The sequence below is a fragment of the Neofelis nebulosa genome, chromosome 3, assembly GCF_028018385.1.
Source record: "Neofelis nebulosa isolate mNeoNeb1 chromosome 3, mNeoNeb1.pri, whole genome shotgun sequence".
NCBI classification, from domain to species: Eukaryota; Metazoa; Chordata; class Mammalia; order Carnivora; family Felidae; genus Neofelis; species Neofelis nebulosa.
In genome coordinates, this window is record NC_080784.1 from 169,837,519 (window position 1) to 169,855,376 (window position 17,858).

A 17,858-nucleotide genomic window follows, 5' to 3' on the forward strand; every position below is an offset into this window, starting at 1 on the left:
CAGCCCAGAGCCTGACGCGGGGCTCAAACTCACGGAATGCGAGATCGTGACCTGGCTGAAGTCGGACGCTTAACCGACTGCGCCACCCAGGCGCCCCTTCACTTTGATTTTTATTGTTTCTCCTTTTCAGTATCTGATCTATCTTGTTTGGTAAATGCTTTTGAAAATAATATATGTTTTGTTATTACTGGGCAGAGTGTTCTGTAGTGTCAATTAGATTAGGGTGATTAAAAGTGTTACTCGAGTCGGGCAGCGGCAGCGGCAGCAGCAGCGGAGGCACCCCCGCCGTCACAGCCTCTGCGCTGGTGCAGCCACCCTCACTCTCTCTGCTCTTCCTCCCTTCGCTCGCACCATGGCTCATCAGCTGACCCAAGAGCAGATTGCTGAGTTTAAGGAAGCTTTCTCCCTATTTGACGAAGATGATGGTACCATCACAACAAAGGAACTTGGAACCGTCAATGAGGTCACTGGGTCAGAGACCAGCAGAAGCCGAATTGCAGGATGTGATCAACGAGGTGGATGCTGACGGTAATGGCACCATTGACTTCCCAGAAGTTTTGACTCTGATGGCTAGAAAAATGAAAGATACAGACAGTGAAGAAGAAATTCGCGAGGCATTCCGAGTCTTTGACAAGGATGGCAATGGTTACATCAGTGCGGCAGAACAACGTCACGTCATGACAAACTTAGGAGAAAAACTAACAGATGAAGTAGATGAAATCATCAGAGAAGCAGATATCGATGGAGATGGGCAAGTCAACTATGAAGAATTCGTACAGATGATGACTGCAAAGTGAAGACCTACTTTCAACTCCTTCCCCCCCCCCCCAGAAGAATCCAATTGAATCTTTTACTTACCTCTTGCAAAAAAAAAAAAAAAAAAAAAAAAAAAGTTCATTTACTCATTCTGTTTCTATATAGCAAAACTGAATGTCAAAAGTACCTTCTGTCCACACACACAAAATCTGCATGTATTGCTTGGTGGTCCTGTCCCCTAAAGATGAAGCGCTACACATCAGTTTTACGATATAAATACTTGTACTACCTTAACGATAAAGAAGCACTTAGTGGACTCCTTGCAGTTCCATTTGCTAATGATTACTACACTGTTTGGGCTGGCCAGTTTTTCATGCATGCAGCTTGACGATTGAGCACAGTCAGGCCTTTGTATTAAAAACGAAAAATGAAAAAACAAATTTAAAAAAACCTGTTTCAGATGGGTTCTAGTTCAATTTGTTAGTATAAATTGTCATAGCGGGTTTACTGAAAACAAACCTTTAAAATTGGTTTACCTCAGGATGCTGTGCAGAAAAATGGGTGAAGGATAGATAAGACCGTCTAGACGCAGCCCCACAGAGCAGGACGGCCCCCTGTACTTCCGTGCGCCCCCACCCGTGGTGACAGTGACACATCCTGGGGGCATCCTGTGCGTGTTGGTTTAGCGTTGTCCGCGTTGTACCGGAGAGCGAGATGGGTGACGGGCTGTCACCATTCACACAAATTTTTAAAAAGAAAACTTTACCAAGGGAGCATCTTTGGACTCTCTGTTTTTAAAACCTCCTGAACCTGACTTGGAGCCAGCAGAGGTAGGCTGTGGCTGTGGACTCTTCAGCACAACCATCAACATTGCTGTTCAAGAAATTACAAGTTAACGTCCATTCCAAGTTGTAAATGCTAGTCTTTTTTTTCCAATAAAAAGACCATTAACTTTAAAAAAAAAAGTGTTACTCAAAGCTTCTCTGTTGTTACTAATACTCTGCTGACCTGTTTATCAATTACAGAAAGGTGTATGTTGAAATTGTCAACTATAGTTGTGGATTTGTATATTTCTCTTTACAGTTACATCAGTTTTTGCATCATATATTTAGAAGCTCTGATGTTACGTGCAGAAATGCTTAGAATTGTTACATCTTAAAGAATTGATCTGTTCATCATTATTATGAAATTAATCTCTTTATCCCTATAATATTCTTGCTCTGAAGTCTTCTCTGATGTAAATCAGCTTTCTTTTGATTAGTATTAGCATGGTATAACTTTTTCTGTCTCTTTTTTAAACCTGTGTCATTATATTCAAAGTAACTTTCTTTTAGGCAAATTAGTTGGGTCTTGATTTTTTTTAATTTATTTAGTTTTTATTAAAATTTATTTATTTACTGTGAGAGAGACAGAGACAGCGCAAGAGGGAAGGGGCAGAGAGAGAGGGAGACAGGGAATCCCAAGCAGGCTTCACATTGTCAGTGTGGAGTCAGATGCAGGGCTTGAATTTACAAAACCATGAGATCATGACCTGAGCCTAAACCAAGAATCAGACCCTTAACTGACTGAGCCACCCAGGTACTCCAGGTCTTACTTTTTAAATCCAATCTGCAATTTCATTTAATTGGGTAATTAAGAACTAGTTGATTCTTGATATATACAATAGTTGTTACGTAAACTCATCACGATCACTGGATTAGTGAATAACCTAAGTATAGTTCCCTTGGGAAATACAAAGTTCTCTCCTAGAGGCTCTGGCTATAACTTATTTGTTAGCCAATCAATATATAACCTTGTTTCATGTGTGTTTCTTGTTAGAGATACCTTACTGAATATATATTGTTGATTCATTAACATTGAGCTCATAAGCAGCTCATGCCCAGATGAAATTTGTCTAACACACTCATTGTCATGGTAAGGCACAATCTTCTTATGCTTAGGAACACTACATATGTTTTGAGTATGGTGCTTGGGGGTCATTTTAAATACCAAAATCACCAACCACAAGCACAAAAAATGGAAAAATGTGGCACTAAGTAGACTACAAAAAGGACATTTGTTCATAGTAGGTGAGCTGAAACGAGAAGGCAGAGTGTTGCCTTGTTTGACTTCATCTGTGAACTTGTATGTCTGGCACTTACATTTTTCACTGCTTTGCACAAGTCCATAGATTACTGACTGGAAAAAGACAGCAAATACTGATTTTGGGTGTTACAAATAAATGTTAGTAAGTACACAAATTTGCAAATACAGAATCCACAAATAATGAGGATTGACTATACATTTAATGTGGTTATTGAATATGATATTTAAATCTATCATTTTTCTTGTTTTTATCCTATTTGTCCATTTGTTTTTCTTCCTTATTTTTTTGTCTTCTTCTGTATCATTCCACATTGTTAATATATCTTCCTGGATTATTAGATATAATTGTTTTTTTAATCTTAAATTTTGTTTACTGGTGGCTTTGGAATTCGTAGTATATACTTTTAATGTATAAATACCAATATTCATGTGATGTTATAAAACTTCATACATACTAAATGTATATTTTCATTTCTCTCTACTGGGCTTTTATGTTGTCGTTGTCATGAATTTTACTTCTATGTATATCATAAAGCCGACAGTAAATTGTTATCATTTAATCCTTTAACAAATTGAAATAGAAAAAAGGTTTTTACTGACATAATTACCATTTCTTATGTTCCTTCCTCATTCCTTTTCATGGACACAAGTTTTTATCTGGTATCATTTTACTTCTCCTTTAACATTTCTTTAGCATAGATCAGCTGCTGATGAATTCTTCCAGATTTGCATATCTGAAAGTATTTTCATTTCACGTTTGTTTTGAAAGGTATTTTCCATGAGGAAAAATTTTATATTGATGAAGTTTTTTTTCTTTCTGTTCTTTAAAGGTGTCACCCCATAGCTTTTTAGCCTTATTGTTTCCATCAAGAGATTTGACATTGTACTTAGCAACTTCTTTCTACATATGTCTCCTGAGGCAAGGGAGATAAAAGCAAAAATAAACTATTGGGACTTCATCAAAATACAAAGCTTCTGCACAGCAAAAGAAACAACAAAACTAAAAAGTAACGAACAGAATGGGAAAAGATATTTGCAAATGACATATCTGATAAAGGCTTAGTATCCAAAATCTATAAAGAAATTATCAAACTCAACACCCCCCCTAAAAAAACCCCAAATAATCAATTTAAAAATGGGCAGAAGACATGAACAGACATTTTTCCAAAGAAGACACAGATGGCCAACAGATACATGAAAAGATACTCAACATCACTCATCATCAGGCAAATACTAATTGAAACAGTATCACCTCATACCTGTCAGAATGGAAAAAATCAACAACACAAGAAACAAAAGGTATTATTGAGGATATGGAGAAAGTGGAACAATTCTGCACTGTTGGTCAGAATGCAAACTGGTACAGCCACTCTGGAAAGCAGTATGGAGTTTCTTCAAAAAGTTAAAAATAGAACTACCCTATAATCCAGCAATTGCACTACTTGGTATTTACCCAAAGAATGAAAAAATACTAATTCAGAGAGATACATGCACCCTGGTGTTTATAGCAGCATTATCTACAATAGCCAAATTATGGAAACAGCTCAAGTGTCTTTTGACTGATAAATGGATAAATGTGTATTTACACACACACACACACACACGCACACACACACACACACAGGAATATTAGCCATAAAGAAAATGAAATCTTGCCATTTGCAATGACATGAATGGAGCTAGAGTATTATGCTAAGTGAAATAAGTCAGTCAGAGAGAGACAAATACCATATGATTTCACTCATATGTGGGATTTAACAAGACTAATGAGCAAAAAGAGAAAGAGAGAGAGAGAGAGAGAGAGAGAGAGAGAGAGGCAAACCATGAGACAGACTCTTATCTATAGAGAACTGAGGAGAAGAGAGGTGGGTAGGCGGATGGGTTAAATAGATGATGGGGATTAAGGAGTGCACTTGTGATGAGTACTAAGTGATACATGGAAGTGTTAAATCACTATATTGTACGCCAGAAACTTATATTACACTGTATGTTAACTAACTCAAATTTAAGTGAAAACATAAAAAAAAAATTAAGTAATTTATTTTTCTTCCTCTGTGTGTCTATTTTCTCTGGCTGCTTTCAAGGTTTTTCTCCTTATTATTGGTTTTAAGTGGTTTTATTATAATGTGCCTTCGCTTAATTTTCACTATGTTTCTCTTTCTTGAGGTTCATTGAGCTTCTTGGATCTCTGAGTTCATAATATTTATCAAATTTGGAAAATGTTTAGTCATTATTTATTCAAAGTTTTTCCTCCTTTTCTCTTTTGCATTTACATTTATTCATATATTAGGCTGCTTGATATTATCCCACAGCTCACTGATTCTTTATTCTTTTTTAAACATCCTTTACTCTCTGTATTTCATTTTGGGTGGTTTCTACTGCTATTTTCAAGTTCACTAAGTTTCTAATTTTCCATTCATCCCTGCAAGGGTAGGTTTAATTTGAAATATTGTAGCTTTCATCTCTAGAAATTCAGTTTGAGTCTTTTGTATATCTTTGATGTCCCTTCTAAACATGTTCCATCTTTTTGAACATATGAAATACAGTTATGTAACTTTTAATATGCTTACCTACTATCTCCACCATTTGTAGAATTTCTGGCTTTTTATACATTTTCTTCTTTATAGTCTTATTTTTCTTCTTCTTTTCATTCTTGATAAGTTTTGATTGGATGCCAGACATTGCAAATTTTACCTGTTGAGTGCTGGATGCATTTATATTATTAGAGAAATGTTGCAGTTTATTCTTAGATACAGTTATTTGGAACTGTTTGATTCTTTTACATCTCGCTTTTAAGCTTTTTGTATCAGATCATGGGAAGTTTGGCAAAAGACTTCTGAGTATGCTGTCTATACCCTGTGAATTATATCATCATCCACTCTGGTTAATAGAAACAGACAACTATTTCAGTTCTTGTGTGTGTTCCAGAGATTATTTCCTCTAATCCTTTAGGTAGTTCTTTTCCCCAGCCTTGGATAATTTCCTCACAGGCTTGTGCTGATCAGAATCCACCTTAAGACTTGAAGTAAAATGTCTTTAGGTCTCAAGAGTACTCTCTTTACCAGCTCTTTGCTCTCTGGTATGCTTTCTTGCAAACTCTTGCCCAGACTCTCAGCTCTGTCTCCTCAACTCAGGAGTATGGCAAGTTTCTCTGCATGGGTTCCCCCTTTCCTAAGCTGCAGTCTGGAACTTCTCTGCGTGGTAAGCTTGGGGAGTTTCAAAGTTCATTGTGTTTTTTCCCATTGCTCAGAGCTCACTCTTCTTCATTGTCAGATTTCCAATGACTTGAGACCTATTTCTAATAGGTGGCTAAATCCTTTCCCTAATACTTTATTTTGACCAGAAGCAAAAGAAGTCCAGCATTAATGTTTTAATTTTATTGGTTTTATGGCTTTGTATTTTGCTTATAATTTTAATTTTATAGTTATACAATACCTATGAACATAAGGACTAAATCACAACTTCAATATTTTTGAGAAACAGAATATAATTACTGAAGCTACCCATGGACTGAGGAAGGGGGAGAGAAAGAATGTCTTTGTTCTTTATAAGGTGTCCACATATTGTTAAAATTGAGAAACACAGATTCAGTTTGAAGCAGAATATGGTATCGGTGTGTTTTAGCCTTAAATGGCTTTATATTTTTAAAATGACTCCTTTAAATTGTTGCCATGCTATTTGACTTAGAATGCCTTCCCACACTTTTTTACTTCTGTGGCACTTGTAGTCCAGACATGCACTTTTCTGTGTGGGGTATATTATCTATAAATGTTAGGATTTTCAATTATGGAGACTGAGCATTAAAAGAACATGCCAGATTTAACACATAAGGTAATGAAACTTTTGAGATGGCTGATAGTATATTGAATAGGAACAACTTAGGCGTATAGAAAACCATGGATAGTAGGAAAGCAGAGAAACACCAGTAAAGACTTCATCCTTAAATTTTCCAATTCCTGATCACCTATTGTTGGTAGGTTGTCATAACCATGAAAAATGGGAGAAAGGTAGAGAAAATATTGAATCATCAGGATTTATAAAACTGTTATGGAAGTTTCTTTCATTGATTCTTGTTTAGGACAAGATATTTACTTTCATTATATTGGAATATCCATGGGAGTAGCAACTATGTGTATCTTGTATCTTGTTTACTGCTGATACCAAAACTTAGAACAGTGTCCAGAACAAATGCTCAAGAAAAAATATGCTGAATATTCTAGAAATCCTAGAAATAATATCAATACAATTTTTTTTCAGATGAAAGAAATCAAAAGTATCTGTGTCTTCTCTAATTACTTTTAGTTCCCTAAGAGGCCAACACTAGGGTAAGTGGCATCTGTAAAACATGCCAGGAGCAACTGACAGACATACTAACTGAACTCTAGTTGAGTATTGCTGCTTCCATTAACTACTGGAAGATCCAGACTATAAGTTCCAAGAGCAAACAAATGATATATCTTTTGTTTCTTCTTACAATCTGAGGCCCTTAGTACCTGTGTGACACATATATAATAGATTCTCAATACAAATGAAAAAATTATTATTTATGATATGAGATGACTACGAACCATCCTGTGATCCTGAAGGGAATCTGAGGGAGTTGTTCCTTATCATCCATTATCAAGAGAGAAGAGTAGAATTCAGATACAGGATGGATGAATCCAAACATAGCAGTGGTGTAAGAAAGGGAAGGATTATTTTTCACTTACTATATATGTATATAGTTTTTGTCCTACTCAACACTTGCTTCTACTTAGTTTCATTCAGCATGTTCTTCATCATCTTATCAATTCCTCCAAATATATTAAATTTAAATCTTGCCCTTTAAAGTACTCATTATTTTCCATATTGATTGAAAAAGTGACCTTGAATAAGTCACTTAAACGTTTGATTCCTATGTAGGCCACTCCTATTTTCCTCCCTAGGGTGGCATGCGTATTAATATTTGAAATGCTCTATCTTGTATTTGGTCTGGCCAAAGGGCCAAGATGACTTTGATAGTTGATTAAATTCCAATGACAGTCACTGTGAAGAGAAAAAAGGGTAACGCAAACAACCCAGTGGTAGAATTTCAGCAGAGAAAAGGGCATGTCAAAAGTTGTGTTAAATTATAAAGGATGAATTAGATGTGGTGAAAAGAATAGGGTCTTTCATATCTACCTACCTATCATCTAGTCTTTCATTAAACAAATACTTAATGCCTACTACGTGCCAGATACTTCTTGAGGTAGTTTTTTACACCAGTGAACAAATGATTTCTGCTCCCATCATACTTCCTTACATTCTATCAAGAATGGGAGCAGGTAGAAGTGAAGATATATAAGAGAATGCAGTAATCCCCACTTATCTATGGTTTCACTTTTTGCAGTTTCAGTTACCTGGAGTCGATCATTGTGCAGAAGCAGATGATCCTCTTCTGACATATTGTCAGAAGGTGAATAGTAGCCTAACACTAGGTCATGATGCAGGCATCATTCACCTCACTTCATCTTAGGCATTTTATCATCTCACGTCACAAGAAGGCCAAGTATATCACGATAACATATTTTGAGAGAGAAAGAGACCACATTCACATAACTTTTATTACAGTATATTGTTATAATTGCTATATTTTATTATTAGTTATTTGTTGTTAATCTCTTACTGTGCCTTATTTTTAAATAGAACTTTATCACAGGTATGTACATATAGGAAAAATACAGTGTACATAAGGTTCAGTACTACCCACTGGTAGTAGTGGTTTAAGGCATCCACTGTTTTTTTTTAATTGTTTATTTATTTTTGAGAGAGAGAGAGAGAGAGAGAGAGCGAGCAGGGGGAGGGGCAGAGAAAGGGGAGACAGAGGACCAAAGCAGGCTTCATGCTGACAGCAGAGAGTCCAATGCAGGGCTTGAACTCATGAACCATGAGATCATGACCTGAACTGAAGTCTGATGCTTAACTGACTGAGCCACCCAGGTGCCCCTCCACTTGAGGGTTTTGAATGCATCTCCCACAGATAAAGGAGACTACTGTAGTAGGCATAATGAATGAGTGCATGAATGAATGGATGAATGAATGAATAAATGAATGAACAAATAAATAAATTGTATTTTATGGTATGTTATAGGATGATATGGGCTTCAAGAAAAAGAAAAATAATAGAGCAAGATAAGGAAGTTTAAGGAATGATAAATGAAGGGATTGCTAACCGCAGTTTTAAGTAGGTGAGATTTGAACAAAGGCTTGAAGGACCTGAGAAAATTAGATGTCTGTGGAGAGACCTTTCAGGAGGAAACAACAGCTAAGAAAGCTAAGACCCAAGGCTGGAGGCCCCTGGTTTGTCAATGTGTCCCAGTGTGGCTTGAACAGACAGGGAGAAAAGTTGAAAAGAAAGTGAGGGAGAAAACAGGGAGCCTGATTATATGAAGCCTCTTAGGTCATTGCATACAGTTTGGTTTTTTCTTAGGAAATGGGGAGCCACTTCAGGGTTCTGAGCAGAGGTATGAGATGATCTGATTTTGGCTTTGAAAGTTTACTTGGACTGCTGTGTTGAGAATAGACCTTTAGGTATGTGGGGCAAATGTAATAAAAGAGATATCTTTTAGAAAGTTTTTGCAATAATTGATGTGAGAGATGATGGTTTTGACCGGGATGGTGGCAATACAGATGGTAAAAATGGTCAGATTCTAGATATAAAAATAGGGCAGAACTTGCAAATAGGATGAATGCTTCTGAGGTTTTAAGTCTGAGCATTTAAAAGGACGTAGCTTCCGGGGCGCCTGGGTGGCTCAGTTGGTTAAGCAGCCGACTTCGGCTCAGGTCATGATCTCACAGTCCGTGAGTTCAAGCCCCGTGTCGGGCTCTGTGCTGACAGCTCAGAGCCTGGAGCCTGCCTCAGATTCTGTGTCTCCCTCTCTCTGACCCTCCCCCGTTCATGCTCTGTCTCTCCCTGTCTCAAAAATAAATAAACGTTAAAAAAAAAATTAAAAAAAAAAAGGATGTAGCTTCCATTAACCAAGATGAGAAACTCTGCAGATAGAGAAGGATTGAATAACTGTGACTATGTAAGCCGTCTGCACATCCCTTTGGTTCCTAATCTTTCTAATATGCAAAGCTGACCACATTCTTAGCTAATTAAAAGATTACTTTGGATTATCACTTATTTTAGGATAAATTCCAAGTTTCTTAATGTGATATCATTTAATTTTTGCATATTTTTTCTTCCTGTTTTTTTCTCCCATACTCCCCACTCTCCTCACACAGGCTATTATCAAGACATATTTTTTCTTTCTATCTCTAAGACATTCAACTTCCATTTTGCATTCACCCTGCATATGTCATCTTAGATGTTACTTCTTCAGAGAAGCTATTCTTTTTTTTTTTTTTAATTTTTTTTTTAACGTTTATTTATTTTTGAGACAGAGAGAGACAGAGCATGAACGGGGGAGGGTCAGAGAGAGGGAGACACAGAATCTGAAACAGGCTCCAGGCTCTGAGCTGTCAGCACAGAGCCTGACGCGGGGCTTGAACTCACTGACCGCGAGATCATGACCTGAGCCGAAGTCAGCCGCTTAACCAACTGAGCCACCCAGGTGCCCCAGAGAAGCTATTATTCTTGAAAACTGCAATGTGTCCTCTAAATATACCCCTACATTAAGGTACTGGTCATATTAGAAAAGTTTTCACATTGTATTATAATTGCTTGTTTAATTTTATTTATCATTCAAGCTTTAGAAGGATACAAATCTGACTTGTATCTCACTATTCCAGTTAGCTATGGCTGTATAATAAACCACCTCCAAACACAGAGCCTCAAATTTAAAAAAAAAGTTTATTTTTGAGAGAGAGAGAGAGAGAGAGAGAGAGAGAGAACAGGGGAGGGGTAGAGAAAAAGGGAGACAGAATAGGAAGCAGGCTTCAGGCTCTGAACTATCAGCACAGAACACAACCCGGGTTCAAACTCACGGACCACAAGATCATGACCTGAACCTAAGTTGGACGCTTAACTGACTGAACCACCCAGGATGCCCAACACAGAGACTTAATATAGCAACGATCACATATTTAGCACACAAATATATGATATAGGCAGTCTCTGTGAGTGTCTGCTCCATGTGGTATCAGTGGGGGTGGCCCAACTCAAGCTACACCCAAGGATCAACTTTAAGAGGATTCATGCCTGTGACTGGCATATTGGTACTGACTTCAGTTCCTCTCCATGTGGGCCTCTTCATGAACTTATTGATTCCAAGAGCAAGGTTTCCTAAAGATTCAGGCAGAAACAATATCGCCTTTTATGACTTAACCTCAGAAGTTATATAACTTCACTTTCACCATAACCACAAACTTGCCCAGATTCAAATGGAGGAAACATCAACACCTAAATCTCTATGGGATGAATGGCAGTTACATTTTAAGAAGACTGTGGAGAACAAGAGCTATTGTTGCCACATTTTTGGAACATCCAGTTTGCCATCCTTACTGTTGTGTCTTGATATGCAGCAAATTGTCTGGCATATATTAGAGGCTCAATAAATATCTTTGGAGTAATTAAAATGTCTTTCTCAATAGCTTCCTACTCTATACACTTTTTTTTAATATATGAAATTTATTGTCAGATTGGTTTCCATACAACACCCAGTGCTCATCCCAAAGATGTACTCTTCAAAACCCATCACCTACCTTTCCCTCCCTCCCACCCCCCATCAACCCTCAGTTTGTTCTCAGTTTTTAAGAGTCTCTTATGCATTGGCTGTCTCCCACTCTAACCACTTTTTTTTCCTTCCCCTCCCCCATGGGTTTCTGTTGAGTTTCTCAGGATGCACATAACAGTGAAAGCATATGGTATCTGTCTTTCTCTGTATGGCTTATTTCACTTAGCATCACACTCTCCAGTTCCATCCACGTTGCTACAAAGGGCCATATTTCGTTCTTTCTCATTGCCACGTAGTACTCCATTGTGTATATAAACCACAATTTCTTTATCCATTCATCAATTGATGGACATTTAGGCTCTTTCCATAATTTGGCTATTGTTGAGAGTGGTGCTATAAACATTGGGGTACAAGTGCCCCTATGCATCAGTACTCCTGTATCCCTTGGGTAAATTCCTAGCAGTGCTATTGCTGGGTCATAGGGTAGGTCTATTTTTAATTTTTTGAGCAACCTCCACACTGTTTTCCAGAGTGGCTGCACCAATTTGCATTCCCACCAACAGTGCAAGAGGGTTCCCATTTCTCCACATTCTCGCCAGCATCTATAGTCTCCTGATTTGTTCATTTTGGCCACTCTGACTGGCGTGAGATGGTATCTGAGTGTGGTTTTGATTTGTATTTCCCTGATGAGGAGCAACATTGAGCATCTTTTCATGTGTCTGTTGGCCATCTGGATGTCTTCTTTAAAGAAGTGTCTATTCATGTTTTCTGCCCATTTCTTCACTGGATTATTTGTTTTTTGGGTGTGGAGTTTGGTGAGCTCTTTATAGATTTTGGATACTAGCCCTTTGTCCGATATGTCATTTGCAAATATCTTTTCCCATTCCGTTGGTTGCCTTTTAGTTTTGTTGGTTGTTTCCTTTGCTGTGCAGAAGGTTTTTATTTTGATGAGGTCCCAATAGTTCATTTCTGCTTTTAATTCCCTTGCCTTTGGGGATGTGTCAAGTAAGAAATTGCTGTGGCTGAGGTCAGAGAGGTTTTTTCCTGCTTTCTCCTCTAGGGTTTTGATGGTTTCCTGTCTCACATTCAGGTCCTTTATCCATTTTGAGTTTATTTTTGGGAATGGTTTAAGAAAGTGGTCTAGTGTCATTCTTCTGCATGTTGCTGTCCAGTCCTCCCAGCACCATTTGTTCAAGAGACTGTCTTTTTTCCATTGAATATTCTTTCCTACTTTGTCAAAGATGAGTTGGCCATACTTTTGAGGGTCTAGTTCTGGGGTTTCTATTCTATTCCATTGGTCTATGTGTCTGTTTTTGTGCCAATACCATGCTGTCTTGATGATGACAGCTTTGTAGTAGAGGCTAAAGTCTGGGATTGTGATGCCTCCTGCTCTGGTCTTCTTCAAAATTACTTTGGCTACTCGGGGCCTTTGGTGGTTCCATATGAATTTTAGGATTGCTTGTTCCAGCTTCGAGAAGAATGCTGGTGCAATTTTGATTGGGATTGCATTGAATGTGTAGATAGCTTTGGGTAGTATTGACATTTTGACAATATTTATTCTTCCAACCCAAGAGCATGAAATGTTTTTCCATTTCTTTATATCTTCTTCAATTTCCTTCACAAGCTTTCTATAGTTTTCAGCATACAGATCTTTTACATATTTGGTTAGGTTTACTCCTAGGTATTTTATGCTTCTTGGTGCAATTGTGATTAGGATCAGTTTCTTTATTTGTCTTTTTGTTGATTCATTATTAGTGTATAAGAATGCAACTGATTTCTTTACATTGATTTGTATCCTGCAACTTTGCTAAATTCATGTATCAGTTCTAGCAGACTTTTGGTGGAGTCTATCAGATTTTCCATGTATAATATCATGTCATCTGCAAAAAGTGAAGGCTTAACTTCATCTTTGCCAATTTTGGTGCCTTTGATTTCCTTTTGTTGTCTGATTGCTGATGCTAGAACTTCTAACACTATGTTAAACAACAATGGTATGAGTGGGCATCCCTGTCGTGTTCCTGATCTCAGGGAAAAAGCTCTCAGTTTTTCCCCATTGAGGATGATGTAAAGTGTGGGCTTTTCATAAATGGCTTTTATGATGTTTAACTATGTTCCTTCTATCCTGACTTTCTCGAGGGTTTTTATTACAAAAGGATGCTGAATTTTGTCAAATGCTTTTTCTGCATCGATTGACAGGATCATATGGTTCTTATCTTTTCTTTTATTAATATGATGTATCACGTTGATTGATTTGCAAATGTTGAACCAGCCCTGCATCCCAGGATGAATCCCACTTGATCCTGGTGAATAATTCTTTTTATATGCTGTTGAATTCGATTTGCTAGTATCTTATTGAGAATTTTTGCATCCATATTCATCAGGGATATTGGCCTGTAGTTCTCTTTTTTTGCTGGGTCTCTGTCTGGTTTAGGAATCAAATTGATACTGGCTTCATAGAATGAGTCTGGAAGTTTTCCTTCCCTTTCTATTTTTTGGAATAGCTTGACAAGGATAGGTATTACCTCTGTTTTAAATGTCTGGTAGAATTCCCCAGGGAAGCCATCTGGTCCTGGACTCTTATTTGTTGAGAGATTTTTGATAACTGATTCAATTTCTTAGCTGGTCCGTTCAAGTTTTCCACTTCCTCCTGCTTGAGTTTTGGAAGTGTGTGGGTGTTTATGAATTTGTCCATCTCTTCCTGGTTGTCCAGTTTGTTGACATATAATTTTTCATAGTATTCCCTGATAATTGCTTGTATTTCTCAGGGATTGGTTGTAATAATTCCATTTTCATTCATGATTTTGTCTATTTGGGTCATCTCCCTTTTCTTTTTGAGAAGCATGGCTAGAGGTTTGTCAATTTTTTTTTCCAAAAAAACAATTCTTGGTTTCATTGATCTGCTCTACAGTTTTTTTAGATTCTATATTGTTTATTTCTGCTCTGATCTTTATGATTTCTCTTCTTCTGCTGGGTTTAGGCTGCCTTTGCTGTTCTGCTTCTAGTTCCTTTAGGTGTGCTGTTAGATTTTGTATTTGGGATTTTTCTTGTTTCTTGAGATAGACCTGGAGTGCAATGTATTTTTCTCTCAGGACTGCCTTCACTGCGTCCCAAAGCATTTGGATTATTGTATTTTCATTTTCGTTTGTTTCCATATATTTTTTAATTTCTTCTCTAATTGCCTGGTTGACCCACTCATTCTTTAGTAGGGTGTTCTTTAACCTCCATGCTTTTGGAGGTTTTCTAGACTTTTTCCTGTGGTTGATTTCAAGCTTCATAGCATTGTGGTCTGAAAGTATACATGGAATGATTTCAATTCTTGTATACTTATGAAGGGCTGTTTTGTGACCCAGTATGTGATCTATCTTGGAGAATGTTCCATGTGCACTCAAGAAGAAAGTATATTCTGTTGCTTTGGGATGCAGAGTTCTAAATATATCTGTCAAGTCCATCTGATCCAATGTATCCTTCAGGGCCCTTGTTTCTTTATTGACAGTGTGTCTAGATGATCTATCCATTTCTGTAAGTGGAGTGTTAAAGTCCCCTGCAATTACCACATTCTTATCAATAAGGTTGCTTATGTTTGTGAGTAATTGTTTTATATATTTGGGGGCTTTCATATTCGGTGCATAGACATTTATAATTGTTATTTTTTTTTGATGGATAGACCCTGTAATTATTATGTAATTCTTCATCTCTTGTTACAGCCTTTAATTTAAAGTCTAGTTTGTCTGATATAAATATGGATACTCCAGCTTTCTTTTGACTTCCAGTAGCATGATAAATAGTTCTCCATCTCCTCACTTTCAATGTGAAAGTGTCGTCAGATCTAAAATGAGTCTGTTGTAGACAGCAAATAGATGGGTCTTGTTTTTTTATACATTCTGACACCCTATGTCTTTTGGTTGGCACATTTAGTCCATTTACATTCAGTGTTATTATAGAAAGATATGGGTTTAGAGTCATTGTGATGTCTGTAGGTTTCAAGCTTGTAGCGATGTCTCTGGTACTTTGTCTCACAGGATCCCCCTTAGGATCTCTTGTAGGGCTGGCTTAGTAGTGATGAATTCCTTCAGTTTTTGTTTGTTTGGGAAGACCTTTATCTCCCCTTCTATTCTAAATGACAGATTTGCTGGATAAAGGATTCTTGGCTGCATGTTTTTTTTCTGTTCATCACATTGAAGATCTCCTGGCATTCCTTTCTGGCCTGCCAAGTTTCAGTAGAGAGATCGGTCACGAGTCTTATAGGTCTCCCTTTATATGTTAGAGCATGTTTATCTCTAGCTGCTTTCAGAATTTTCTCTTTATCCTTGTATTTTGCCAGTTTCACTATGATATGTTGTGCAGAAGATGGATTCAAGTTACGTCTGAAGGGAGTTCTCTGTGCCTCTTGGATTTCAATGCCTTTTTCCTTCCCCAGATCAGGGAAGTTCTCAGCTATTATTTCTTCAAGTACACCTTCAGCACCTTTCCCTCTCTCTTCCTCCTCTGGAATACCAATTATGCGTAGATTATTTCTCTTTATTGCATCACTTAGTTCTCTAATTTTCCCCTCATAGCATTGGATTTTTTATCTGTCTTTTTCTCAGCTTCTTTTTTTCCCATAATTTTATCTTCTAGTTCACCTATTCTCTCCTCTGCTTCTTCAGTCTGAGCTGTGGTCATCTTCATTTTATTTTGCAGCTCATTAATAGCATATTTTAGCTCCTTCTGGCTGTTCCTTAGTCCCTTGATCTCTGTAGCAATAGATTCTCTGCTGTCCTCTATACTTTTTTCAAGCCCAACGATTAATTTTATGACTATTATTCTAAATTCACTTTCTGTTATATTGTTTAAATCGTTTTTGATCAGTTCATTAGCTGTGGTTATTTCCTCGAGTTTTTTTTGAGGGGAATTCTTCGGTTTCGTCATTTTGGATAGTCCCCAGAGTGGTGGGGAACTGCGGGAAACTTCCCCTGTGCTGTCTTGAATAACTTGTGTTGGTGGGTGGGGCCACAGTCAGACCTGATGTCTGCCCCCAGCCCACTGCTGGGGCCACAGTCAGACTGTTGTGTACCTTCTCTTCCCCTCTCCTAGGGGTGGAATTCACTGTGGGGTGGGGTGGCCCATCTGGGCTACTTGCACACTGCCAGGCTTGTGGTGCTGGGGATCTGGCGTATTAGCTAGGGTGGATCGTCAAGGTGCACAGGGGCTGTGGGGCAGGCTCAGCTTGTTTTCCTTTGGAGATCCGCTTTGGGAGGGGCCCTGGGGCACGGGGAGGGAGTCAGACCCGCTGGAGGGATGGATCCGCAGAAGCACAGCATTGGGTGTTTGCGCAGTGCAAGCAAGTTCCCTGAAAGGAACTAGTTCTCTTTGGGATTTTGGCTGGGGGAGGTGTGAGGGAGATGGCCCTGGCTAGCGCCTTTGTTCCCCGCCAAGCTGAGCTCTGTCATATGGGGCTCAACAACTCTCCCTCCCATTGTCCTCCAGCCCTCCCGCTCTCTGAGCAGAGCTGTTAACTTATAACCTTCCAGATGTTAAGTCCCACTTGCTGTCAGAACACACGCCATCAGGCCCCTCCGCTTTTGCAAGCCAGACTCGGGGGCTCTGCTTGGCTGGTGGGCTGCCCCTCAGCCCTGGCTCCCTCTCGCCAGTCCGTGTCGCGCGCACCGCCTCGCCGCCCTTCCTACCCTCTTCCGTGGGTCTCTCATCTGCGCTTGGCTCCAGAGAATCTGTTCTGCTAGTCTTGTGGTGGTTTTCTGGGTTATTTAGGCAGGTGTGGGTGGAATCTAAGTGATCCACAGTACGCAGTGAGCCCAGCGTCCTCCTAAGCTGCCATCTTCCTCCTCCCAACTCTTCCTCTATCCCACTTTAAGAAACTTTCCTTCATTATGGATAGCCTAGCACATTCTTTGTATTTTGGCTTTGTTTTATTTCTGAACAGCATACTATTCACAGGGAATAGGTCCATGTGACTGATTCTATGGGTTTCACCTGAATAGAACTTTTATTTCTTCCATTGAAACCATTTAATTTCTGAAATTATTACAAGAAAATTCCCAATATTTTTTAGTTATTCCTCATTAGGATATTACTACATATCTTTGAAAAATGTTACACAAAACAGAACCATCATTATGCTAAGCAGCATTATTTTATGGAAACCAATTGACTAGCTTTTTTACACTTGGCCTTTCTACGAAACTTGGGACTAGACATTAATGTTTAGCTATTACAGTAACAAAACTAATACACATATTGATATGTAAGGTGCCTGTCCTCTGCAAAGTCCAAAGTCTTTACTTAAAATATTTTTTGTGTTGTTTTAAAGTAATAAATTAAGAATCTTCTTTGTCATTCCTGGAATGGTAGCTATTATAATTAAATAGGAGTTGTATTACCAAG

The 17,858-nt window shown here is 38.2% G+C and overlaps 1 pseudogene; it reads left to right on the forward strand.

Annotated features, from left to right (window-relative positions):
- Positions 1 to 252: 252 nt before the first annotated feature.
- On the forward strand, positions 253 to 1,698 carry LOC131507647 (calmodulin-1-like; annotated as a pseudogene).
- Positions 1,699 to 17,858: the final 16,160 nt, after the last annotated feature.